General features: G+C 37.6%; 1 protein-coding gene and 1 non-coding gene across 2 annotated transcripts in view; both read left to right on the top strand.

Annotated features, from left to right (window-relative positions):
- Positions 1-26,510, top strand: part of IL1RAPL1 (interleukin 1 receptor accessory protein like 1) — a 1,150,627-nt gene that overhangs the window by 808,050 nt on the left and 316,067 nt on the right. The gene's annotated exons all lie outside the window — the stretch shown is intronic.
- LOC129065309 (small nucleolar RNA SNORA75) lies at positions 7,452-7,586 on the top strand. The gene has a single exon (XR_008528573.1). It is a non-coding gene; the product is annotated as a small nucleolar RNA SNORA75 (small nucleolar RNA).

The raw sequence follows: 26,510 nt of genomic DNA, 5'->3' as shown, positions 1-26,510 counted from the left end.
TAGACTGTTCTACCACTGGAAACTTGTCTATTGGAATGCTTGGTATGAAAGTGAAACCAGTAAGTAATTTATCTGTAGGTGTTTCTATGCATATAGTGCACAGAGAAATGAGAATATCCTTTTTATTTAGAAAAGTTTTAACAATAAAAAAGCAGAATAAATTATTTCCCATAATAATGGAAAACTTGTTTTTGTAACACATATGTCCTTCTAGGTCGAAAGAATTCTTTAGGGGATTTTAAGTACATTTGAATGAATTTTTTACTTTCTTAAGTATAAATGGTGTTTTAAATTTTTAAAATTGTTCTTAGCTTTCAATTTTTGCCATGTCGATTGTATAAGGCAAACAACATTGCAACTCCATTTTTCAGCTAATCAAAAGTCTTTAAATCACTCGAGCCTACCATTTCAAAGTCATTATATCCAGAATCATATGTTATACACTTACTCCTTCTGGGAAGTTTAATGCCTCTATATATTTCTCCCACTTTAAAGACATTCATTCCAAGCTTTTTACAACCTTTTTAAGGTAATGTATCTCAGTGCTTAAAATTCTCACTGTAATAACAAATTTGATGTATAAAATTCTTCTCAACATACCAAGTTATGGCTTTACAACTTCCTTCAGTGTAATATATTTTAGCGTAGAGAAAAAGCATCACTAATTTAATGTTTCAAATTATGTTCAATCCAAGTAAAGTATATGTATTCCAGATCTCTGCCTTATCAAAAATGAAATGCAAACTTTCAATTTTTTTTTTTGCCTTCAAGCACAAAGCATCCTTTTAAAAAATTATAATTTTCTCCTTCTCTAGACTTTGTTTTCTCTGAACTATGTAATACCAATTAAAAGTTCTCTCTCACATCAGTGCAGCATTGATGGAAGCAGGTCAATAATGAGTGGGATCCTTATCAGTGGTCCAGGCAAAAGATATATCAATCACATAGATTTGGATGTTAGAAAAGGAGCAAAAGAGAAGTGGGCAGCTTTGAGATATATTTTGTTGAGTTCCTATGGACTAGATATGAAAATTGAAGAAGAAATTGTAAAACAGATACCTCTCCAGAAATATAGAATGTAATGAAAAAGTGTTTTCTTCTGAATAACACATGATGATCTCTTAGGAAAGTGGTTATCACCTAACAGAGACTCCATACATTTAATTTCGTAAATTTATCTATGCTTTGAAACAGCTGCTCTAAATGCATGTTGATCCCTGCAAATATTAATTTTACTGGTCTTATATTGTTTCTGCAGTTTCGAATTTGTTTTAATTTCTTTTTTTTAGAGACATATATTTGTTTACTCGTGTGTGGCCGTAAATGTTCTGGTGATCATTCCACAGAACGGGACATCTATGCATACCATGGTTTCACTCATTTTTTTTACATTGAGTCATTTTTTCCTATGTTTAACTTTAAATAACATAAAATGTACTGTTTTAACCATTCCTAAACAAAGAGTTCTGTGGCATTAAGTACATTCACAATGTTGTGCAACGTTTTTACTCATTGTATTAAATAGAATAATGTCGGTAAGGATTTATTGATTTGTTGTAATGATTCTGCATTCATATTATAATAGTCCTTTCAGGAAATGCTCTATATCTATACTTACTGTATAATTAAATAATTTACCAAACTATTTTAGACTTAAAATAGTGTACCAAGTTTATCCTTTTTTTTTTTCCACTTTATTTTCTCTTTGCATTTCAGTTTGGGAAGTGTATGTTGACTGAGAGTCAGTAGACTTTCCTGGCTGTGTGTTAAGTCTGCTAAAGAGCCCATCAAAGGCATGTTTCATTTCTGTTACAATGTTTCTGATTTTCAGTATTGCCTTTGGATTTGTCCTTAGAGTTTCCATCTCTCTAGGTATGTTACTCATCTACTCTTGAATGATGTCTCCTTTTTCCATTACGGCCCTTACCATATTAATCATCGCCATTCCGAATTCCCTGTCTGGTACTTTCAACATCTGTGTCATATCTGAGTTTGGTTCTGATGCTTGCTTTTTCTCTTCAGACTGTGCTTTATCGTGCCTGTTGGCGTACCTTGCAAGTTTTGCTGAAAGGCAGAGATTTTGTACTAGGTCATGAGAATTGAGGTAAATAGTCTTTCGGCGTGTGAGTTTTTGTTAATAGGCCAACAGTTTGACTGTGTTTGATGTTCGCTGCAGCTGTGTGAGTAGGTACCAGAGGTTTCAGTTTCCTCTTAGTGTCCTTGTTTTTATCTCCTCTGTTTTCTTTCTTCTCCCCTAAGACCTCCTCAGATAGTCTGTCTTCCAGTTCTTTCAGCTGTAATCCACTATTTTACACTGGGGTTATGTTGGTTTGGTGGCAAAGTGTGGAGGGGGGAAAGCATTCTGTGATCTTAGATTACATATGTTTCTTAGTAAGCCTGTGTCCCTGGACTGCAACATTTGCAAAGGTCTCTTAGCTTTTTTATCTCCTCTCTTAGGTGAGACAGGAAGGCTGGGGATGGCGGGTGGGGGAGAAGAGAGGCTGGAGTTGGAGAAATGCCCTTCTTTCAGGTGGGGTAAGTCTCCAGTGAAGCTTTCTTCCCTGGGGAGCAAGCTTCTGTTATGGAGAACACTCTGGGCTGATTTCACAGTCTCTACTCTTCCCTTCCCCCTGCCACAACCACAAGGATTTATTCTTGGCTCTTCACTGAGAGAGCAAGTGGGCTGGGGTTCCCAGAGGTAAAACGCAGTAAACTGTGGGGGCCCCAGGAACTTCTGACTCTCCTGCTACTCCACCTTCAGCCTTTAGAAATTCATCAAAATCTGCATTTGAGTGAACTGTTTAAGTGATGCTGTTGTCAGCGGAAATCAGGCTCTTCCATGGGAACATAAGGAGAGCAGTCCAAGGATCCGTGCGTGAGAGATTGTGGTGTGGCAAGATGGTTTATTCATTTAGAAGTCTACCCCTTGGTTTCCAATGTCCCATCTCCCTCTGTGCCTCCATGGAAAAAGTCTAGCTGTGTCCTCAGCGAGGCCAAGCAAAAGCCAGTGTCCAGGGTTTCTGCTTCATGTTAAAGTACAGTGCTTTGGAGTCCATAGGCAGCTGCTAAGCGGTATCAGTCCCCATTCAGGTAGCTTAGCTTGTTCCCAGCTGCTCTGGTGGTAGACTCTTTGTGGCTGCCGGCCAAGCTGCTGCTCAGGCTACATGGCTATGGAGAGAGAATGCATGAGTATACAGAGTAAGCACAGGTTCCCAAGAGAGAGACAGGCGGCGGGGGGGGGGGAGGCAGGGGGGGGGCATGGAGAGCATGCTTCTTTATTCCCTTGGGATTGTATTAGTTTAGGTTTGAAATGGACCAGGTGCTTTTTCAAAAGAACCAATCAATTTCCAAAGCTTTTGTGGGCTTTTGATAGGCCCACCCTCTAGTTAGACTGACAGGCCTCTTTGGTCAAGCACTTCCCCCTGCGCGCCCCCCAACAATTGGGTACGGGGAGGGGGAGGAGGGAGGAGTGTTAATCCCCCTGGTAGAGCAATACTATAATCCACTGTGGTGTGAAGCTATAGTCTCCTGGTGAAGCAAATAGGCTTATGCTCCCCATTTTATTAAGCTCAATGTCCAACTCGCCCTGCTCCCCTTTCCCATCAATAACTGGCCAACTACTTAGAGTAACAAGATGGCTCCAGAGGCTTCTTTTACAAGTAAACAGATTTCAGGATTTTCCTGTCTCTCCAGATTTTCATGGAAGTTTGCTTTGTGACTTCAAGTCCTTGGTGGGTCTAAGAAAAGTAATTGATTTTCAGTTTATTCAGCTTTTCTTGTAAAGATGGGAGTAAAAACTTCCAAGCTCTTTACATGTTGGGACTCTTAGGTGGCCTCTTAAACTACTAACAAATAGAGTGGGATGCAGTAAAACTAACAAAAAACATCAAACAACAGAACCTGGAGTATTACTCTGGCCATGCAATTCACAGTAGAAAAGACGCTGTCTGTTATGTAAGTGACCCTTTCTGATACCAACACCAAATACATCACCTACTCTCGTAAGTTTTTGGTTGAAAGGGTTCAAAATAATCATACATGATACTCATACAAATGAAGGATCTTCAGTATGAATGAGATCAGCAGTCTGGATCCTCAACATTCTACGTATGATGGCAATTCTAACACCTCTTTGGCTAATTATCACAGTGGCTGAATCAGTTCTAAGTCAAGGGAAACTAATCAGCCTTCCAGGCCTTCGTTAGAAAGATTTCTTCAGACTGACTGCTATCCGGTCCTTCAACAACCCACTTGAAAGAATATCGCAGTATATTCTCCCCGGGGGTACATGTTTATTCACCTACTCTTTTTACAATTTTAAGTTTTGCCTGAGGATCTGGGTAAGTCTCTGAAAGGCCACCCTTTTTAGCCTTAGACACCATGAGCCTTGTCCCTCTAAAACACAGCTGATGCATGATGGTGAGCCTTGGGCTTTCTTTACAGGCTGCCTCCAAAATCAATCATGTCGATTGTGATCCTGCATTTACTATACAACCGTGATCCCAGGGAGCAGGCCATATGTGTGTGCATGCACACACATACACATGCGTATCCCCAGTTTACCTGTGTACTAACTTTGTCCATTGTCTTGCAGTTCTTTTTCTTTCCTCTCAAATAACGATCTTAATGATTTCTGAAACGCCAATTGAAATAACCCTTTATGACAGATTCTGGGGGATCCAGGTGGCCTTGAAAGTCCACCCAGAGGTCAAGCCTCTGGCAATGAGACCAAGAAACCTCATTAATTGAGCCTGCCAGACCACCTGTTCCACTTGGATAATTCAGAAACAGCTTTTCCCATTAATTCATGCCAGGCATGAATCTAATCCTAAATGAGGCATGTTATAAAGCATTTGGATTAGAAATAATGCCATTATAACCATATGCCTGCATTTTTAAATGTACTTTCAGACAACATTGTAACATTATTCTAAATTTTGCACCACACTATAGACTTGACCTATAGTGCTTTTTGGACAGCTGTCAATGAAGGGAAAAGGCTTCAAGAGAACCATTTCCGTGTACTTAAAAACTACAAGTTTGACCTGAACTGAAGGTCTCTAATATCCCACTGATGCACATGTTTGAAGGCAGAGAATTGCCTTCCTTCAGCTCAAATTGAGAAAAAATGAGCAAGGCCGCTTCTCAGGTTTTGCCTCCATTCTTGCACATCTCCAGAGCCATTCTTGCCACACTCTCCTAGAGTCTTGAAGAGATGGCTAGCCGTCTCTTCTGCGAAACCACAAGTGTTCTTCAAACTTCAAAATGGCCCTTATAACACTGTAACCTACTGTGCGCATGTCTTTTTTCAGAGCTTTTGGTGGCATGAATACATTGAGACCAGCTCCATTTCCATATCCCTCAGAGCCCTGGTATTAAGCCTGACACGTAATCAGTATTTGATGGGGCTATGCTATGAGTAATTGAATAATTGGACGGCCCATATGTATGCCACATTTCAGCTTTCTTTAAGGAAAAGTGTTGGGGAGGGGGAAAGAGTGTTGGAAAAGGGCAGGGGGAGAGGGCCATCGAAGGACTACAGGAATGTGCATTTTATAAACAAGGTAGATCAATGCAATACCTTCCTTCTTTCCATCAAGGGCTTCACTTTTCTAGAAGGGAATACCAAAGCCTGCTGTCTGTATTTTCTTTCCATAATTTGTTCTCCTTCTGCCTTAGCCATGGAAGTGGAGAGTCTCCTCTCCCCCGGTGCTCCCTAAGACGTGGTCTTCCACCTCGGTTATGAGCAATAATGTGGGACAGACTGGAAGACACAGCTGAGAGAGCCCTGCTGTGTCTGCACAGGGGAACGTGGAGATGATGTGTCCATTTGCTGCCACTGGGGCTTTTTACCACTACGGTGAACAGTCAGTATTTGATAGAAACGAGTTAGAAAACTCCAGTAAAGCTGATTGATTCTCTCTTTATCTCTATATGGTATCTGTTGGTAAGAAAACAAGTTACTCATTAAGATATGGTAATTATATCTCCTGAACTCTTAGGAATCATAGTGCAATATCAAAGCTGAATGTGCGTTGTGATATGAGTCTGTGGTGTGGAAACTAATTGCCGAAAGGTACACGAGGTTTAAAAATGAGACAATGACTTTATTTTTCAAAAATATATGTACATATATATTTTTTTTTCACAACAAAATATACTCAGTAGTCCTTAGAGCAGTGGTTTTCAATTCTGGCTGTGCATCAGTATTTCTGGTGGAGCTTTTAATTAATAATGATAGATATCTAAGCCCAAACCCTGCTTCTAATTCATTTGGTCTGGAGAAAATTTGGCATTTTTGAATGGTGTTCTTGATACAGGGTGAAATACCACTTCCCTGGGGTTAGCAAGACATTTATAATCATCCTAAGGAGAGGAAATTTATACTCTTTCAGCCCTTTATTTTAAGTATTACATAGTCATTTTTTCATAAGTAGCAAATAATCAAAATCCATAGGAAATTCCATAGGAAATATGCTTAGTATGTGTGGGACCATCTTGAAATAAACTAAGTTGGTAGCAAATAAGTTTCTGTCTGTCTGATTTTGGAGATATTTAGAAAGTTTTCCCTTTTATAAGAAAATCAAGCAAATACCAGCCAAGGAGTGAAGTGTTTGCAGAAGCAACAAGGCTTTCAAGTTCTTAAATGGCATGGTTTACAATGCAGCTATCTCTGGGAGAGGTAGTTACATTTAGTTAAATCCCAAGGTCTTTTTCCCAGAGGAAGGGCTTGGTAGAAAAGAGTCATAGATCATTCATGGGTGTGAGGCCCCTGAGAATATACTAGAGGGTTCTCTGGCAAGGAATAGAGGCACAAAATGGATAAGCATTTTGGGATGCTTAGCGAGTCCCTTATTTGAAGGAGAAAATGTTTAAACTTGAAAACAGGGGAAAAAATAAAATGATCACAGTCAGTTGGTGACATATTATGAAGAATAAAGACATTATTAGTAAAAGCATAAATGGGATGCAAATTTTGATAATAAAAGGCCAAAAGGTGAGTTTTGAGAAAAATGAAGCTATAACTTATACAGGAATATTGATGTTTACATCTTGTTAGAGTGTGTTTGTACCTGTTTTTTTTTTTTTTTTTTACTTTTTAAAAAATTTTTTAATTGTTCCAATACATTTGTCTCCATTTACCTGCCATTACTCTCCCTGCCCCACCTACCCCTATATTTTTTATTAAAACAATTTTATTAAGAAAACTTTGAAACTAAATAAGGTAAAAAAAAAAAGAACAAATGGGAAAGGCAAATCCCTATACATATGGAAAAAGATGGTCAGAAAATACAGCATCTTTATGTCAAGAAGCAGAGCTCTGGGTAGTGTTTTCTTCCAGATTTTGAGTTTCAGAGGGATAAGGCATTTCAAAACCATCTAAGGGTATGTATCCACATTTCAATCATGAAAATGCTAAGGCAAAGAATTTTATTGTTGTTTAAAAAATAGTCTTCTCATTGAGCTCCTTACTGTCGATCTGTGGCAGTTTATGGATTCGCATGAGAAGAAGAGCGAGTTCACAGAGCTAGCATTGTTTTACCTTTGGTCTTCAGAGGTATATTCTGCTGTTTTGTGAGACATTCAAAAAAAAAATAATAATACCAGGAAATTGCCCATATGAAAGATTGGCAGAACAGTTGGATCCCACAGAGTCAGCTGCTGGAAAAGTCTGCCTTTCTTTTTTTTTTTTTTTTTATTAATTTATTTACTTTTTAAATACATTTGTCTCTGCCTTCCCCCCACCTCTTTCCCTTGCCCCCTCCCACCTTCCCTCCCTCAGCTCTTCCCCTTTGGTTTTGTCCATGAGTCCTTGCTATATGTTCCTTGACTTTCCCCTTCCCTTCCCTTTCCCTGCCCCCCCTTCCCTCTTGTCTCTGTTGATTTCTTTTCCTTTCAGTGTTGCTGGTCATATTTGCCTTGCTTCTTTGCATTGTTGGTTAGGTTCCGCTTATTGGTGAGATCATATGGTATTTGTCTTTCGCCCCCTGGCTTATTTCGCTTAGCATGATGCTCTCCAGTTCCATCCATGGTGTCGCAAAGTTTAGTACTTCTTTTTTTCTTTCTGCTGCGTAGTATTCCATTGTGTATATGTACCATAATTTTTTGATCCAGTCATCTACTGATGGGCATTTAGGTTGCTTCCAACACTTGGCTATTGTAAATTGTGCTGCTATGAACATTGGGATGCATAGGTTCTTTTGTATTGGCGTTTTGGTGTTCTCAGGGTATAGTCCCAGCAGGGGAATCGCTGGATCAAAAGGCAGTTCCATTTTCAGCTTTCTGAGGAAATTCCATACTGCTTTCCATAGTGGCTGCACCAGTCTGCATTCCCACCAACAGTGGACTAGGGTTCCCTTTTCTCCACAGCCTCGCCAGCACCTGTTGTTTGTGGATCTGTTTATGATGGCCATTCTGACCGGTGTGAGGTGGTACCTCATGGTGGTTTTGATCTGCATTTCTCTGATGGCTAGTGATGTTGAACAACCTTTCATATGCCTCTGGGCCCTCTGTATCTCCTCCTTAGAAAAGCATCTGCCCAGGTCCTTTGCCCATTTTTTGATTGGATCGTTTGTCTTCTTGGAGTAGAGTCGAGTGAGTTCTTTGTATATCTTGGAGATCAAACCTCTATCTGATGTATCATTAGCAAATATATTTTCCCAAACGGTTGGCTCCCTTTTCATTTTGCTGATGTTTTCTTTAGCCGTGCAGAAGCTTCTTATTTTTATGAGATCCCTGTTTGTATTGCTAATTTGGGAATTAGAGGGTTAAAGTGCCTCCTCATTATTGATAGTCTCTTTCTCTCCCAAGATTCTTTCTTCAGAACCTCCCAAAGTTTGCACTGCTCTATAAATCTCACTTTTGTAGATAATGGCAATAAGAAAAGCAGATGGAGGGGCATTCATTATTGGGAGTTGCATGAATGAAGTAGTCGATACTATTGGAAAGATAGAACATGACGGACAGAACGTGACCATCACATCGATTACAGTGCACCATCTGCTAAATTAAATTATGTATCAGCCAGGATGCAATAGATTATAATATAGAAGTAAGTGAGCTTATTTTTAAAGAGTAACTCTTATTTGAGTTTTTGTAAAACTTAAGAAACCTGACATCATGATAAACATTTATAGAAATACAGGACTATTTATATAAATCCAAAATAGAGATATAGAGATGAAGCAGCATAATAGATACAGATATATAATGAATTATTATGCAATAATTTAATATTCTCATGTATAGTTTCATATGTTACAAATGTGCTTTCTAAATAAGAGCCTACATAGACCTCTATATTTGAATCATTCCAGTTCTTTCAATTCTAAATAAGTTAATTCTGGTCCAACTCAAATTATTCAAAACTATTTTTTAAAGATATTCTATGTTAACAGTGGGTTCCTCAGAGATGTTATCCCTAGTTTTCCAGAAATACTATCTCCTTAGTAATCTACAAGTCAGATTTTAGGCAGCAGCTGTTAACAAAAGCAGCTTAAGACACTCATTTTTATTTTTTCAGATTGTAAAGTTCTAGTGCCGGTCACTGCAGTTAGCATATTCATCACACAACATTATTTTTCAAATATAACTTAAATTGAGATTAATGATTAAATGCTGACTTTCGGGAGTTCCTCTTAAGTGAAATTATTTTTATGAGATCTCTGAGCAGGAAGAAATAGAAATTCAGCTTCAGGCTCTTGTCTATTTGTTTGTTTGGATCAACTTTTCATGGAAGCTTCAGCTCTGATTTGGCTACCTTATTAGGAGTCATTATCAACTTACATGCCTACAGTGCTGACATGCTTGATGGATTCAAAGCTGTGAAGCTGCCAATCCTGTGTCTAATGCTCCTGTCCTAGGAGTAATAGGGGAGATTGAGATGGAGGCTGAAATTGAACACTCATATATTTCAGTTGCTGTAAATCATATTATATGTTTTTGTTTGGTCTTGTCTCTTAACCTTGGAGATGAGTTTCTTCAGTACCATTGACAATTATATTTATTAAATACAGAGAAAGTTCATGACTTGATCCTTAATTTTTGTCCTTCCTTTAAAAATTAGTCTCAATCTTATCAAGAGTTTGTGTATCTTAAACTGATCTGAGTTAATTTATTAGGATTGTGAGGAAAAGATATTATATCTTTTGGGCACAGTGGGAAAATCAGTGTCCTGGAACTTATAAATGGCACCTTCAAAGGTGACTCAGCTGCCCAGTGAGTGCTGATTTCCACTTTGCAATTTTAAGAGTATTTTATGACAATGAAAGGGCATTTCAAGACCCAGAGGGCAGTGAAAGTAGCAAATAAGCACGATGATTGCAAAAGCTCACTAGATTGAGGAAGATGAAAGGACTTGAGATTATCAACGTACGCCCTGATTGCTACTAGAATGGCAGGCAGCCTCAAGCATTACTTTACAAAACTGCCTTCACAAAAAAGTCAATCAAATGCCATCGCCGTTGTTCTAATAGCAATGGTAGAGCAAATATAAAAATAGATTAAAGGCATCTTCCAACAAAGTAAACATCTCCAGACCAAATACAAGACAACAATTAATGAGCACACACTGTAGCGGGCAGATCTAGGGGCAAAGTATGTGGTGACCAAGATCCGGAAGTAGGAAGAGCTGCCCTGGGATTTGTATCCTGTGGGTCTACAGGACTAACAGGGCTGTTCATGAAGGGTGTAACTGGAACTAGGCTCACTGTGCAAACTGGTGTGTAGGATGGAGACTGATTGAAGAGAGAACATCTTTTGGCAGGTTCTGGCCTTTAGGAGACTGTAGCAGGGTAAACTAGTCTATTAGTGTCAATATTATTGCTGTACTAAATTATCACAGACGTAGTGGCTTAAAGCAACAAAAATGTATCATCTCACAGTTTTATAGGTCAGAAATCCAGCATGGGTTTCATTGGGCTAAAGCAAGGCATGAGCAGGGCTACACTCTTTTGGGGGCTTCAGGGAAACAATGTGTTTCCATGCCTTTTCCAGCGTCTAGAAACCACCTGCATTTCTTGGCTCATGGCCCCGCTTCCATCTTCACAGCAGCAATGTAGCACCATCACATCTTCTTCAGTGACTCTGCTAACTTTGTCACATCACTTTCTCTCCGCTGTTACCTCTGACTCTCCTTCATTCCTCTTTTCATACAGTGAAAGAGCCTTGGCTACAATATGACTAAAGATACTGTACTTTATCATATTTAAAAAAAATAGTGTCTTCAATTTATCAAAAATGACAACAAATGAAAATTTTAAAAAAGTAAACAGACAATGAATACACACTCACGATATAAAAGTGCTCCAGATAATTTAATGGGGAAAATCACTAAAATAATTATATTCTTGGTTTTCCAAGAGACAAAGAGGTAGCAGTTATTCCAAAAGAACAATTACTAAAGACACAAAAAGAGACCCAAAAGAACAAAACTAGTGGATATATAAATAAATTTTATTATTGGAGAAATTTTTTATAACATCTATAATACAGGATTGCTGTTCTGAATATGCAAAGGTCTCCTAGTAAGTGGAAATATTTACTTAATAGTGAAAATATTTAAACAGATTATCAAAGAAGCCAATAAGCATGGAGAATTTTCTCAGCTTCATTAGTAATCAGGAGAAAGCAATTAAACAACATATATATACTATTTTCTACTGAGCAGATTGGTACATTTTTAAATGCTATTACCACTTATAAGGTTGATAAAATAGCTACACTTAATGCATATCGATTAAATCTAAAATATATCACCTAGAAATTCAACCTTCGGTATTTCTTCTTGAGAAATATTCATACACATGTATAAAAAGACATGCACTAGGATATTGTTATTTTCATTGCTGTTTATTAAAATTGATACCAAAAACAGAGAAAATATAACAAAAGAGAAGTAAATAAAGTATAGCAAAACATATGAAATACAAGACATATAATGAAATTACATAAAAGACAGTAAAATTATTGATGTGCTTCGACATGTGGGGGAATTTCAAAAATATTATTAAGTAAATTATATGATTAGCATAGCATGGCCTATTTATAGGTATTAAAATATAAAATAAGACTAAAGAATTTACATGGCTACATACCTGTATATGTAAAATTTTTAAAAATTAATGGAAAGGTACAAACCATATTTGTAATAGAATTTACCTCAATATAATGGAGGAGTGGGTCAGAGGTAGCGATTGAAGAGGACTTTAGTTTTATGAGTGATGTCTCTAATTATTTTTGTTAGAAAAGTACCCATCATATTTTCAGTAGTTTGTAAAGCAGGCATGGAAAGCCGGGAGATGTTCATGAGTAAACTAAATCACAAAAATGGGATAATTCTGAGAGCTGCCAATGTAGGTCCTTATTATTTTTACTTATATTGTTACTTTTATATGATCTATAAATATTTTTCAGGACAGTTTTACCAAAAAAAATCATTAAAAAAAATCTCGACAGATTAACTTCAGAAAACACAGAGCCAAAATGAAAATTAGTGAGCAGAGGAATTTATACCAAAAGCAGAATAAGGGGACAGAGATTCAAAAAAGATATAAAGAAATAATTAGGAGACAAGGAACATAGTTTGTGAAGTTCCAACAGTATTCTTTTCATAAGAAATCAATAAAGTAAATGGCAAAGAAGTAATATTTAAAGTAATTATGTCAGAGAATTTTCCAGAAATGAAAAGTATATGAGCCCCCTGATTAAAAGTGCACATTCAATGTCCAGTAGACCCAATATGAATAAATTCACACCTAAACACATCAAGATTAATGAGAACATCTTATGAGCTACCAGAAACAAAGGGAAAGACAATAGAGCGACAGCTAACTTGTCATCAGCAAGAATAGATGCCAGAAAACAATAACACAGAGATTTCATGGAAGCACGAAGGTTAAAATCTGTCAACCTAAAATGTTATGCCTAGCTAGACTATTACTCAGGAGATAAATATGTTTTCTGACATTGAAGGACTAAGAGAGTTTTCTGCCCATATATTCACTAAAGGGTTGGAGGCCTCTCAGTAAGAAGAAAAGTCAAGTTAAAGGGCCAGACTGGACTCAAGTAATGATGCATTTTTTTTTCTTTCCTCTTCTCTCAAAAAAGTTAGTCTCTGCTTAACAGTCAGTCAGATTTGCAGTATTTTTCCTTTGGAAAACAGGTGAGGTAGAGAAAAACCTCATTTCTTGTAAAAGTTTATTCCTGATAAAACTTTAGGGAAGTTGAGAATTAAGTCAAATATTTGATGGATGAAGTTGATCCAGCTCATGACAGTCTGTGGTAATTGGCAACAAAGTAAAACTGATATGTAAGTTTTCTTTCATTGCTAAGAAAGAGGAGGTAGATATTTAGGTAAGTAGACAAGAAACTCTGTTTGTATATAGGCTACCAAGACTTTCTTTCAATTGAAGATTTGTTTGGCAAGCATCTTTCCTTTTTGAAGTTGGGAGAGCTGTGGAGGTTTCAGAGGGACTTGTGGGGAAGATGTTGTATACAGAGCCAGCAACTGGCTACTTTGTGAACTGTGATTATTTTCGTACAAATGCATATGGAAGGGGAATAGAATCACTGGTAATTCCAATGCAATTTCTTTGAAATTACTAAAGGAAATACATTACAGCGTATGATACACAATAAGCCCTCGATGACTGTATGTTGAGCAATCATCATCTTGTCCTTCTGACTTATTAAACTTAAGGGTCAAGAATAACAGATCATTTATTAGATTATTAATTGAATAGACAATGAATATAGATGAATATAAGTATAATGAAATAAAAGAGATCCGTGCATGGAGCAGTGATATTAAAATGTCTTGAATCAAGGCTTATGATTATACCAACTGTGCACATAAGAGCTTGAAGAACAAATAATGGATTTTATGTTCTTTCGAAAACTGCAAAGTTCTATACAAACGTAAGATAATTTGTTGTTATTTCAACAGCATTAAAATAATGACTGGGGGTAAACCTTCCATACTGTTTCAACCACAATTATTTACAGAGATCAAATGAACTCTCAATTAGGCCTATTTATCGTGAATTATGGATGATATATAATATGGAAGGGGTTATTAAGACAAATAATACTTAAGACTAAGCCTGGTTAATACTTTTAGCTGGGATGATTTCATAGATTTAAAAAATAAGGAATAGGATTTACCACAGCTAAATACTGTATAATAGAGACCAGCAGTTTTCGGGCCCTTGAGAACCAAGAAGATTTTATTTTTGAAGAGAAAGAAAAAGAAAAAGAGTGTCAGGAGGGTCTCAAACAGAATATTCATTCAGGTCTGTATCATTTGGTTAAGATAGAGATGTGGCAGTCCTTGGGAATGTCCATGGAGGCAGCTGCAACTCACTTTGAGAAACTATCCACCATAGATTTTGTTGTCACTGAGCCTTGGCAGTCACTTTAAATCTCTTCTGATGCTATTTCTGTCCACCCTTCTTCATCAAAACTGAAAAATAAAATATTTACTGGATAACACAGAAATATGCCTATTCCTCCACATTCTAGCAGTTAAATGCCTTCTATTTTCTAGGTAGGTAATCCCAACCGTTGATTACAGGCTTTGGGACAGAGCCATGAAAATGGTATGTGAAATCTAATGACACAAGTGTTCCGACCAGAGTTAAAGTGAAAAAAATGTAACTGAGGTTGGTTTCTCCGATGTGGAGACTATTCTCTTCTCTCACCTCCTAATATGATCATGACTTCAGTCTCAGAGGCTGAGAACTCCCCCCAAGCCGCCTGGCTAAAACATGACCTACCTGGGGTGTATTAACATCAAGGCTCATTTTCAGGTGGAAAACAAGAAATGCCTTACATTTTGAGCATGTTCGTATAAAGTTCTAAATGGAAAAAAAAAAAACGTACAACTTCAAAGCCAGACTCTCCTCACTTCATTATATTGCCTCAAGACTACACTGTTAGCTCAGTGTGAAGGATACTGGATGATTGATTTTCTTGTTATTTTGTCATGACCCTAAATGCAATGCAAAAGCAAGGACAGATGCCATCTTTTTCCATTTTACACGTATATTTAATAATTTAGAAAGCAGATTGTCTAAAAGAAAATCCACAATGACCTTGCAACAGCTCATAGCCATGTTAAAATATCTATCAATAGAGGATATGTGAAAATCTGTGATGATTTGAATATTAACGTTTGCATAATTCACATATTACCAGGGTAGGGGGAGATTTTTGATTTGGGCTGCAAATCACACCACCAAACGCAGGTTTCTAATTTAGAACCTGTTAGTCTGATCAGCCTACGTGTGTTACCATGGATCCGTGAGGGCACTTAACTAATGCATCAATATGATCCATCATATGGAAACGTGTGAAGACAGTTCCAGTCTTTAGTGAGGACATAGCAATGTCACCATCATATAAAACAATAGAATGGCTATTATTTGCCATATCAGACAGATGTATTATTAATAAAAAATAAAATTACATTGGACCCTTAAGTAACGCTGATATCCAGAACTGTGAGATTTATGTTTTAGAAAGATTCCATAGGTATCTAATGGGAAAATTTATTATAAAAGAGATTTTTTAATTAAAAAAATAGCTAAGTATTGTGTGTGCATCTATATATGTCCATGCTCCTTAATTCCAAGTTTGCTTCTAAAGCAACAGTGACTAATGTAAATGACAAATTAAACAAAACAAAAATATTTTCAGTGCATACTAAAACTAATACTTTAATATCAATGAATAGTCGATGCCTTCTCATAAAAAGATATGCAGGTGAAAAGCTGAACAATTAACCTCAGCCGTACAATTACTTATTCTACTAGTGAGTTTACCAGAATATCTTTTTTCCCCCCAACACATTACTACCTAAAAGAAAGGGAGTTCTGAGAATTTGGACACATTCGTTAAGATTTTCATCACAGCTTTACAAAGGTGGTTTCTTTTGTTCTAGCTCTCCGTTACAAAGAGGACTTGAAATAAGTATGAAAACTTCTAAAATGTCTGCTTTATTTACCAAATGCTAGGCTGATTTAATACTAAGTCTAGCTAAGATCACAGCCTTGAACAAAGATAGATCAGTATCGCAGAGTACAAGGAGGAGATTCCAGTCCTGAGCCACTTAAGCCTGCCCTGACAAATGCTACTGAGAACCGCATTGCACTGAGTCACTTGCTCACAAATGGTTGTGATAAGAGTTTCTAATCTTATCCTTGAATTGCTTTATTGTACTTTTAGAAATGAAAGCAGGAGAAAATATATGAAAAAGGTTATGTATCTTATTTGTCCTTTGTCCAAAAGAGACATTGAAAGTCATTTGTCTAAACGGTTAACTCTTGACTGGGCTATTTACATTGTAATGCTGATTTGAAGTCCCTAACTATTATTCCAAAATTAGAACACAAAGATTTCACCTTAGGACAGGTAGCTTCAAATTATATTGAAGCTTAACCCTAATGCCCTTTCACTAAGCCTAAAATGCAACAAAATACAATTAATTCCTAGTAATTACCAGTTATCAATTAACTCCATCAAGACACCTGAGAATATGTGATACCAAGGAACATATAGCAGTTTATGTCCAGTTAGACTGCAGTTTTCCTTGGTATTTTACTAGGTGTTTTTCCAATCTCACTTTCTTATCTCTAGATAGTGTCCTCCCCATTTTATTCTTTTGTATATTTCCCCTCCCACGTATAAACTATCTGTTGTTCAGAGAGACATAGATACAACTGCAGTGTGGAACTCTCCCCCGCTGCATTTTAGGAGCTGTTTCCTAATGTGCCCGGTTTCTGGGAAAGGGTGTGGGAAAGGGTAAGGATGAAAGAACGGGTATTTCAGTGGCAACCAATCTTAGCATTTATGTTCCTTCTTCCTGCAATGCCACCATCCCCTGTAATGCTTGTCTCAGAATTAAGAGCCCCTGGTGGCCTTGGAGCATAATGATGCTTTTTTGTGTGTGTTCATTAGTTTATTCAGTGAATGATGATTGAGCATCTGTATGCCAAGTACTTTTCTTGATTTTAAAATCTGGCAACGTCCCCTCACAGTGCCTTTTTATGCTCCATATAGTCAAAAAGTCTCAGTGGTAATTATGTTTTTTATCTTAGAGGTTTTCACTTCACATCAGGCTACTACAGGGTTAAGAATTTTATCACAACGAAGTTTTTTGTTTTGTTTTTGGTGTCCCTGATTTTGTTTTATGTTTCTTATTAAACCAGTTGAGACTAAGGGATTTTATTTTTGTTCACTATGTAGCTTTTCATTTCAAGACAGTTGTAATTTCTTACAGTCCCTGTAATCGTGAATGAAAATTGAAGTATATAATCACTCAACTCAAATGTGTAGCTGATCACTCTAAAACCTGTTCTAGGAAGTAAAGCATAATTTATTACAAGTTGAAGTCAGCATTGTTTCACATAGTTTGTATTAGCTACTCTCCAAAGTCATTTTCTTAATATATACATAATGGATGTGGAATGAATAAACCCGGCTATTACAATTTCTTTATCTTTAAGTTCACAGGAGAAAGGTATTGTGTAAGAATTGCTGCCATTTTTTTTTTTAAATTCAGAAATTCTTGACACATCCACACAATAAAATTGAAACAAATCCTTTTCTAAAAGTATTTAATGTTTAGAGTCACTGTCTGAAAATACATGTTCTAATATTTTCTACATTGTATGCCAAGTGAATATTTTGTTCAGAAAAAGAGTTCCATAGTCAAACAAGTTAGAGAGTGCTGCCTGATTAATCCCATCTTGGAAATTTACAATGTACATTTCCATATCAAAAGAATCTTTAGAGTAAAGGAACTTGCTTATCTTCTCTGATTCCTTTTAGAAAATGAAGACCATTTGAAACATTTTCCTAAGTATTTAGAGAACATTACTACCACTTGAATATTTTTATTGCCCTTAAACTTTTACCAAATGATGATACATTCCAGTTGCATGCTCCTATAAATTCAATCTGTTAATTGCTTGAAATTAACAGGAAACAAACCAAATCAAAATGAAACAAAACAGAAAGGTGGCAGAAACTTAAATCCTGGAGAATTTGAAAAGGAATTTAAGGAATATAATTGAGTTGCCCTAGTTCAGTTAGTGACAAAGAATGAACTATAATCAAGTATCTTTTTTTCCTGTCCTTAATTAATTTACAGATAAAAAATTGTTTCTTACTAGATCTGTTATATTTGTCTGTTTTTTGAAAACTTGTTTTTACTTATGAAATGAGACTTGTATTTAGTAAGATGAGAGAAAAGCAAGGCAAATGTCTTGTGGCATCTTCTAGACCACATAGGGGCATGCATTGAATTTTGTGAAAGAGTTACATGTTTTAAAAAAAAAATGTGATTTTTTGCACTTAATCATCCTACCATTCCTAGCATTTCTTTGCTGTTGCTGGCATCATTACTTTACTTTAGGTAGACCCATGTAAAATTTTTTTGAAAATTGTATTTATGATTGTGGATGTAGATGTTAACAAAACCATGTTGCAAGAGAAACTTGAGTTATGGCTAACCACATAGCTTTGCTATCCTAGATGGTTAAGGTGCATCTGCACTGGAAGAAGCATGAACACTTGTGTAAAAGTCATTGTATTGGGCTTCCCTGGGTGCAAGGACTCTTGATATGGGCATGCCACTTGGAGGACTTTGGAAGCTATGCCAGTGATATTGTTCCAAACAACATTTGCATTTCTGAGGAGAGAAACTTCTAAGTCAGGGCATTTACCCAACTGCCTGATGTAGAGCTGTCTCCTTGAACCTGAACTATGTCACCTAGGGAGGTGACAGCTCCCAGAGCACTGTGTGAACTCTCATCTACAGGAACTGCTGCAAGGGCTCATGGAGAGGACTTCTGTCAACTGACCTGTCTCTTAAGTAGAGTCGCAGCAAGTGTGATAGTGATAGTCTTGAGAGTATGAATGTTTACCTGTATCCAGGAAGAACCCCTGGAAGGCCATACAATGATATTTCTCTATTCTCCAAATATGCAGCTTAATTCTCACCTTCTATATCATTTATAAAATGGAAAGACTAGGAAGGGTTTCTCCAAGTGTGGACCTCAGATCACCCTCAAAAGGATCCACCTGGGTGATAGCTTTTCAGGACCTACCTTAGAACACTTAAATCAGAATCTTTGGGGATAAGGGCCCTACCACCTGCACAGCTGTACAATGCACTCATTAGATTCTATGACCATTTAATTCCAATGGTTTATTCCTCTCATTCTACAAAGTGTCTTAATGCCATTCAGATTGTCATTTCTTCAGAAGACCATCAAAGAGTAAGTAACTAGGAGTTTCAGAAATGACAACAGAATGGAAGGGAAGATCTTTTTAGTTGATTCAGGTTTTGAGGATCTCCATCCTTTTCCAACTCTTCTTGGTCCTCTATGATCCATAAGATACATGGCTTCTGAGTACCACATGCTAATGCTTTTTGAAATGTTGATTTGTCCTCTTTTTCAACACACTGTCACTATTGTCACTGTTACCTTGATTGTGAGGTAGCGCAACTCTTGCTGGAAGGGCAGAGACTGTATTAGGTCTTACCAAGCTAGTGAAAAATCAATACTTTTACTCTCTTTAGAATTAGTTTTATATATACTTGAGATGAAAGAAAAAAAAATCCATTTGTTGTTCTGTTGAAGTTATCAAGCCTTCCATTAGTCTAGGTTAAGTTTCTGGGGTTTTGAATTTAATTTTGGTTTCTAATATTGATTTATATTTCATAAATACTTTGCTGATTACAAAAATGCCTTCAGTAAATTCTTCCACTTCTAAGGAACTGCTTTAGTTCAAAATGAGAGGTGTTTCTCAGTGATTTGGTTTTCATTTTAAGACTTAAAATTATTAATGAAATAGAGAATTACTCTGAAGTATGAAAGGTTAGTAGACAGTAGTTCAGGTCACCCAAAGTTATGTATTTATTTTAGGCTCTTGAATTTAAGAACACTGAATGAGACTGACTCTTTCTCTGTTTTATCACAATGTTATGGAAAGTTCTTTAAGATTTTACACTCCTTGAGGGCATGTATCTTTGACACCTTTGTATGTCCAGCGGTGTTTTTATACTGCAGATATTTGATGCACGTTTTATAAATGAGTGAACCAGTATGTTGTGAAAAAAGGGAAAAAAAGGAAAAAGTACTGTTATCAGACTTCAGGTGGAAGTAAAAAGCAGCACTAGCCATCTGCCATAGCAGACCTCACCCCTGCCTGCTGGCTCCACTCCTCACTTCTACCCACCCCACATTCTGAAGTTCTCAGACTTTTATTCTTCTGTTCCTTAGCTTAGCCAGACCTCCTAAGAGTAGTGACCCATAAGCCGAAAGCATCTTTCCATTTCTCTAATAATCAGACTTTCTGCTGCCTTAGTGCCCCCATCCGAACTTCATGCCCCGAGAAGACTGATCTGAGACATGAAGACACATAGCTGTTAGGATCACACGAGCAAGTTTACCCTCACTGCGGGGTATTGGTACTTTAAAAGATGATGGAAACGTTCAGTGATAGAAGCTTTAAGTTTCCCCAGTGGTAGAATTTCAGGCAGTGTGGCAAATGAAAAGGCCATTGGGAGACAGGATCCTAAAATCCTGTCAGAAGGTGGCTTCCTTTTCTTCCTCCAAGTTTTGCTGGTTCTGCTGTAACCCGACTCGGTTTTTGATTTATAAGATAGTGTTTCTAAGTACTCTTCTTCAGAAGAGGTACCAGAGTGGAGGGGGAAGTGAGCGCTCTTTCCCCTTCTGTACCAACCATCCTCAACCTTGGCTGTATGTGAGAATCACCCGGGGAGCTTTGACATTGGATTCTCTGGGGGTGGAATGTGGGCACCGGCGTATTTAAATCTCCTAGAACAGCCACTCTAAGCAAGGCTGAGGAATGTGGTAGGAGTTATATGCTTCCAGAGGACAAATCGTTACATTAAGAAGCCACGTGAGGAGGGAAAAAATAGGAACTGGCAGAGCCTGTGGGAACTGGGGAGCAAACACAGTGGCACCTCAACTTCAACCAGGTATTGCAGGGAGAGGGGCAGGTTGAGGAAGAGGCCAGCACCAATGGCCGACACCCTGGGGTTCAAACACGTTTCTGCCCTTTCCTGTGTGAGCTTGAGCAAGTGTCTTCTTTACGCTTCCGTTTTCTTGTTAGCAAAATGAAGAGGATAATTATACCTACCTCTTCAGTGTGTTGTGAGAATTACATGAAGTCATAAGCATAAAGCGCTTAGCTTTTGTTGGACACATAACATAGTCTGACTCTACACATTTGTACTAATTATTTGTGATAATGAGCCCAGAAATACCAGAGTTCACTTGTCTTCTCTTCACCAGGCAGTTGGTTTCCAATGTAGGGAGAGGAATGGAAGAACATTCAAGAGTTAGGGGGAAGGGCATCAAACGTTTCTGACAATAGTCTTAGTATTTTTCAATTATTTTATTTTTCTATTGCCTGGACCCACTCTCAGCGCTCCCCCCAAAACTGCTTACTATCCTTATATCCTGCCATTTATTGCTCTTTTAGGTTCTTATACTTGCAGTTTCATGATACTCCCAACAGGCTGGAAGTGGCATGTGGACATGAGTAGATGAATTAGTAGCTACATCGATTTGCAGTTTGCGATGTAGCACACTGTCTCAGAACAAACAATAAATATACTGTGGCTTCAAACTACAGATGTTTTGCTTTTGCCTCATTATACTTTGAGTTGGCAGCTGGGCCTGTGCTCTGCTGAGGGTTGTTCACGCATCCTTCTGTGTCAGCACTCGGTCGTCAGGGCAGCTCTTTATTTTGGAGTTGGCTGGCTGTAGCTGGGGTAATAGGGGCAACGGAGCCATGCGTCTCTCATTATCTAACAAATTCCCTGGGAAGTTTTACATGATGGTAGCAGCTCCCAGGAATAGAAGCTCTTAAGGACGAGGCACAGGATTGACACTACGCAGCCTCTGCCGCATACTTTTGATCAAAGGTGATCACATGGCCAGTACATGTTCAGGGGATAGGGAAATGGAAAGCACTTTTTCTTGCCAGTGGAAATGGGGCTCTTTCGTGGGATTGAGAGGACAGCATTTCATGGGCCCATGTATGGGGGATTGTGGTATGGCAAGGTTTATTCGAGTGGAAATAGAAGGCTGCTCCTGTGTCCCATCTCTGTCCGTCCTGCCATGGAAAAAGTTCAACTGCGTCTTCAGCAAGGCCAGAACAAAAGCCGGGTCCAGGGATTCTGTATCATATTAAAGCTTAGTCCAGTGCTGCAGAATTCAGGGTCACTTGTTTATGGAGAAAGAATGCATGAACATATGGAATGAGTGCAGGTCACCAACAAAGAGAGACAGCGAGAGAGAACTTCTTTGTTAAACTGGGATTATATTCTCTCAGCTTGGGGAGGACCAGGTGCTTTTTCAAAATAACCAATCAACTTCCCAAGCTTTTGTGATGGATCCAGCCCTTATTTAGACTGACAGGCCTCTATGGTCAAGCACCTCCCCCTACACAATTTTGACTTCTATTGCACATGTTCTTATTCCCCCAGCTCCCTGCAGAAATCTGGTATGGAGAGGGGAAGGAGGGATGTTAGTACTTGTCAGGGCAATGCTGCAATCCCCTGGAGTGTGTGAAGCTGTAGGTTCCTGGCAAAGCCAACAGGCTCACGCTCCCCGGTTGATTATGCTCAACAATGTCTGATTCCCTTTGCCTCCTTCTGTATTAATAATTAGCTAACTACCCACAGTAACATTTTGATGTAAGTTTCTGCATAATGTTGTGGCCATTTTTTGTAATCATTCATACTACCCTGTTGAAATTAGGCTGATGGGAGCAATGAGGTTAGAGTGATGGTATATAAAAAGCATATTAGAGGTTAGATTAAACATCAAATTAGAGGTCAGAGTTTGGGCATATAAAAAGCATATTAGAGATAGGATTTGATGAATAATTGGGTGTGCAAGGTGAGGCAGAGGATTGAAATGTAAGCTGAGGCTTCTGTAATTATGAGAATCAGACTTTGATTCAGTGAAATAGGAAAGCCAGAAGGTGGAGAAAGAGCACAGGGCCTTATCTATGTATATTTGCTTACAGCAGACCCTGAGCTGTATTCCCCTTCTACAATAAAATTGATTCTTTTCTATAACCATTTTCTCCCAAGGGCAGAGCATATATTAAACTCATTAATTAAGAACCCAAAGATATTCTTTTTCATAGTTGACTCCTTCATGAACTTTTACAATGCTAATAAAATGTATAAATAATGTATGTAGTTTATAGTTCAAAAGCCTCCTCCTGTAGTTTCAACTCCAAAGCAGGTTATTCAGTTTCAAAGCCAAAATATCTAACCCTGTATTGAGACCAAAGTCCATGTAACATCTTAAGAGAATTTGAGAGATTTTTATAATAATAAGGATACAGTGGGACTTAGCTATTTTCTTTATTAGTTTGTTGAATCTGTATAGAATTCTCCTTCTCCAAAAGTTCACTGACTCTTTTGTTATATATTTGCTCTCCTTAATATAATTTTAGATTGTTTTGCTTTTATATAACCATTTTATATAAGAGACTAGACTATGAAATAAACTCAGACAAAGGTAGACATTGTTTTTTTCTCTACTGATGTAGTAGTCACAATTATTTTGCTATAGCAACATGATCTCTCCTTTTTACTTTGATGTTTTTCCCAGAGAGCCTTTCTTTTCACTTTGATGTATGTTACTTCAACTACTTTTAAAATAGCATATTTTCCCAAATTAAATCTCTTTAATATTAGTTTAGAAGTATCCAGTAGCATTCATACTAGTGCTTTTAATTGATATGTAGTTATTGTTATTATTTATCATTTTGCTTAAAATGTGTGCTTAAATAAATAAAATTTTATCTTTTTTTTCTTTGCCCTTAATCTTGGGCACATGTTACCAGCTCTGGTTGTATGTATATATGTCTCCACATAGAAAGTCAGGTCTACGGAATGGGATAGCCTGGCCCAGGCAGAGGAACATTTACTTTTATTCCTTTATGGTGTTTCCTTGATCTATTACTTACCTACTGCGCCATCACTCCTGCATAATAAACCATGTGAAAACTTGATGGTTTCAAACAACAACCTCAAGCCTTACTCAAGCATCTGTGGATCTGCTGGTTGGCTGATCTTGTCTGGGCTCAGCCACATTAGACTCCAAGATGTCAGTTGTATCTACATTCATGCCATGTGTCTCTTAAGCTCCTTGGACCCATTATAAGTTTTTGAGCATGGTGTGTTTTAGGTAGATGGCTCTGACAGCAGAGTTTCTATTTGCCAGTTGGAATGCAGACCACTAGGCGACTCAAAAAATAAGGTGTGAAGACAGGAAACAACATGCAAGTATTCCTTATTGACTTAGACAACAAGCAATTCCATTTTCCTTTACTACTGAAATCTCCATTCTACTTTTGAATTTGAGCCTTCTTCATCAATTCATGGAATTCACATATGACCCATTCTGTCTTAATCTAAGTCCTAAATAGATTTATATTATGGAAATAAAACATCTTCCATCACAATGTAGTCCAAAAGAGGTGAAATAAGATGGTTTCCCCTCAGCAAGCAGAGCAGGTCTGGAATATAACTTTCTCTATGTATATTATGTCATGTATTCTTTTAGCTTTTATATGAATTGGATATGTCACATAGATATGCATCTATAAATGCAAACAGAGCAAAGATGGTGGCACAATGCACATTTTAAAACTGTTTTATTGCTTTTTTTAACTTTAAATCATTTTTTAAATTTTTCAATTACAGTTGACATGCATACTAGTGTCAGGTATACACTCCAGTGGTTAGACATTATGTTACTCTATTGTTTTTGTATTTCACTTGTGCTGATTGAAAAGGAAATTTACAAATATATTTACAAATAGTTAAGCAAGGGATGTGAGCTGGAATTCTAGAGTATTAACACTAACAGTGGTTTTAGAAATCATATAATACATGTTTCCATGCCTGTTGGTCTTGTCAGATTAAGGAGTACAGCACAGATGTGTCAGTGGCTTCTCAGAGGTTGCACTGTGAGTTAGTGGAAGAATAGGAAATGAAATCCAGCCCTCCTGACTACCCAATAGGCTTTTTCTATTTTGCTGCCATACCTCCCACCCCGTGCTGGGACAAAATGCCAGCAGAGCTTGCAGAGGGAAAATGAGATACGGTTGTGTCCAGAACTCTATTATTGTGGAGACACTTAAAAAATGTGCTTTCATTCCTACACTAGCCTTGTAGTCACTTCAAAGCCAAGAGCATGTTCTTCTGAAAACTTCTCTGGAATCCTATAGTTGACACTGATGTTTCTTATCTTTGAATTCTTGTTTCTCTTATATATTTTGTCATGGGGTAAACGTTCTGAAGGATAGGAAATATATTCTTTGCTCCTTTGTACCTTTTCGCATAGATTAGGGACGTCCTTGTTATTAATTGAAGATGATTGTCAATTTACCCAAAAGACAACCAGAAAACCCATTGACTAAGCAAAGCTAAGTTTATTAGACCTATGGCAGTGAAGGGAGACCACTGCGTGGATTGAATCTTGGTAGTGTGTCAAAAGGGGATATTCGAGGGGGTTTGAACCCAGGCTGGATAATTTTATGGTAGGTCTTGCAAAGTGGAGAGACAGTTGGGGTTGGGTTGAGTTTATGTCATAATAGTTTTGGATGAGTGGACACAGAGTACAGGAGGGTTTTTTTTTTAAGATTTTATTTATTTCTTTTTAGACAGAGGGGGAAGGAGGGAGAAAGAGAGGGAGAGAAACATCAATGTGTTGTTGTCTCTTGCAAGCCCCTTACTGGGGTCCTGGCCTGCAACCCAGGCATGTGCCCTGACTGGGAATCGAACCAGCAACCCTTTGGTTTGCAGGCTGGCGCTCAATCCACTGAGCCACACCAGCCAGGGCAGAGTACAGGAGTTTTTATATGATTATTAATGAGTAAGATATTGGCCTTGTTGAATATAGCCTTTGATTGATTCATGGTCTTTTTGTTCAAGAGCAGGTATTTCTTGGAACAAGTAGTTAAGTTTTATTAGTCCAAATCCAGGATTTTAAGAAGAAAACCGGGGAGGTATACATCCTTCCATCATTGCTTAGCACAGGAAAATATATTAGTATCAGTTTTGAATATTTACTTAGTAATCGATCATCATGACATCATCTTAAAAATGAAATGGGCCAATCTCAAGATATATGCGAGGGACATTTTTGAATAACACTCTGAAACGTGAAGCCATATAATTTGCTCTACAGACATAATTAATTACCCAGACACATCACAAAGTTTTGTGTGTAGCTGGCACTGGCGAGGGTTGCCATTTGAATTTTAAGGCATGAAAGAGGAGTTTTCTCAGTGATTTTTTTCATGTGTTATTGAAACCTGGGATTGGAGTACTAGTCTGAAAAGTAATGGAGTAAAAGGAATGTGAGAAAATTATGTCTAGACCCAGTCCGAACTTTCTCTCCTTCCTGAAAAATGTTATTAGGAAAAACCTTTGTTTTTATAAGCAG

Source organism: Pteronotus mesoamericanus, unplaced genomic scaffold (assembly GCF_021234165.1).
Source record: "Pteronotus mesoamericanus isolate MK-2021 breed Mesoamerican mustached bat unplaced genomic scaffold, CSHL_Meso_final contig_173, whole genome shotgun sequence".
Classification (NCBI taxonomy): Eukaryota; Metazoa; Chordata; class Mammalia; order Chiroptera; family Mormoopidae; genus Pteronotus; species Pteronotus mesoamericanus.
This window is presented reverse-complemented; position numbering and strand designations above follow the sequence as displayed.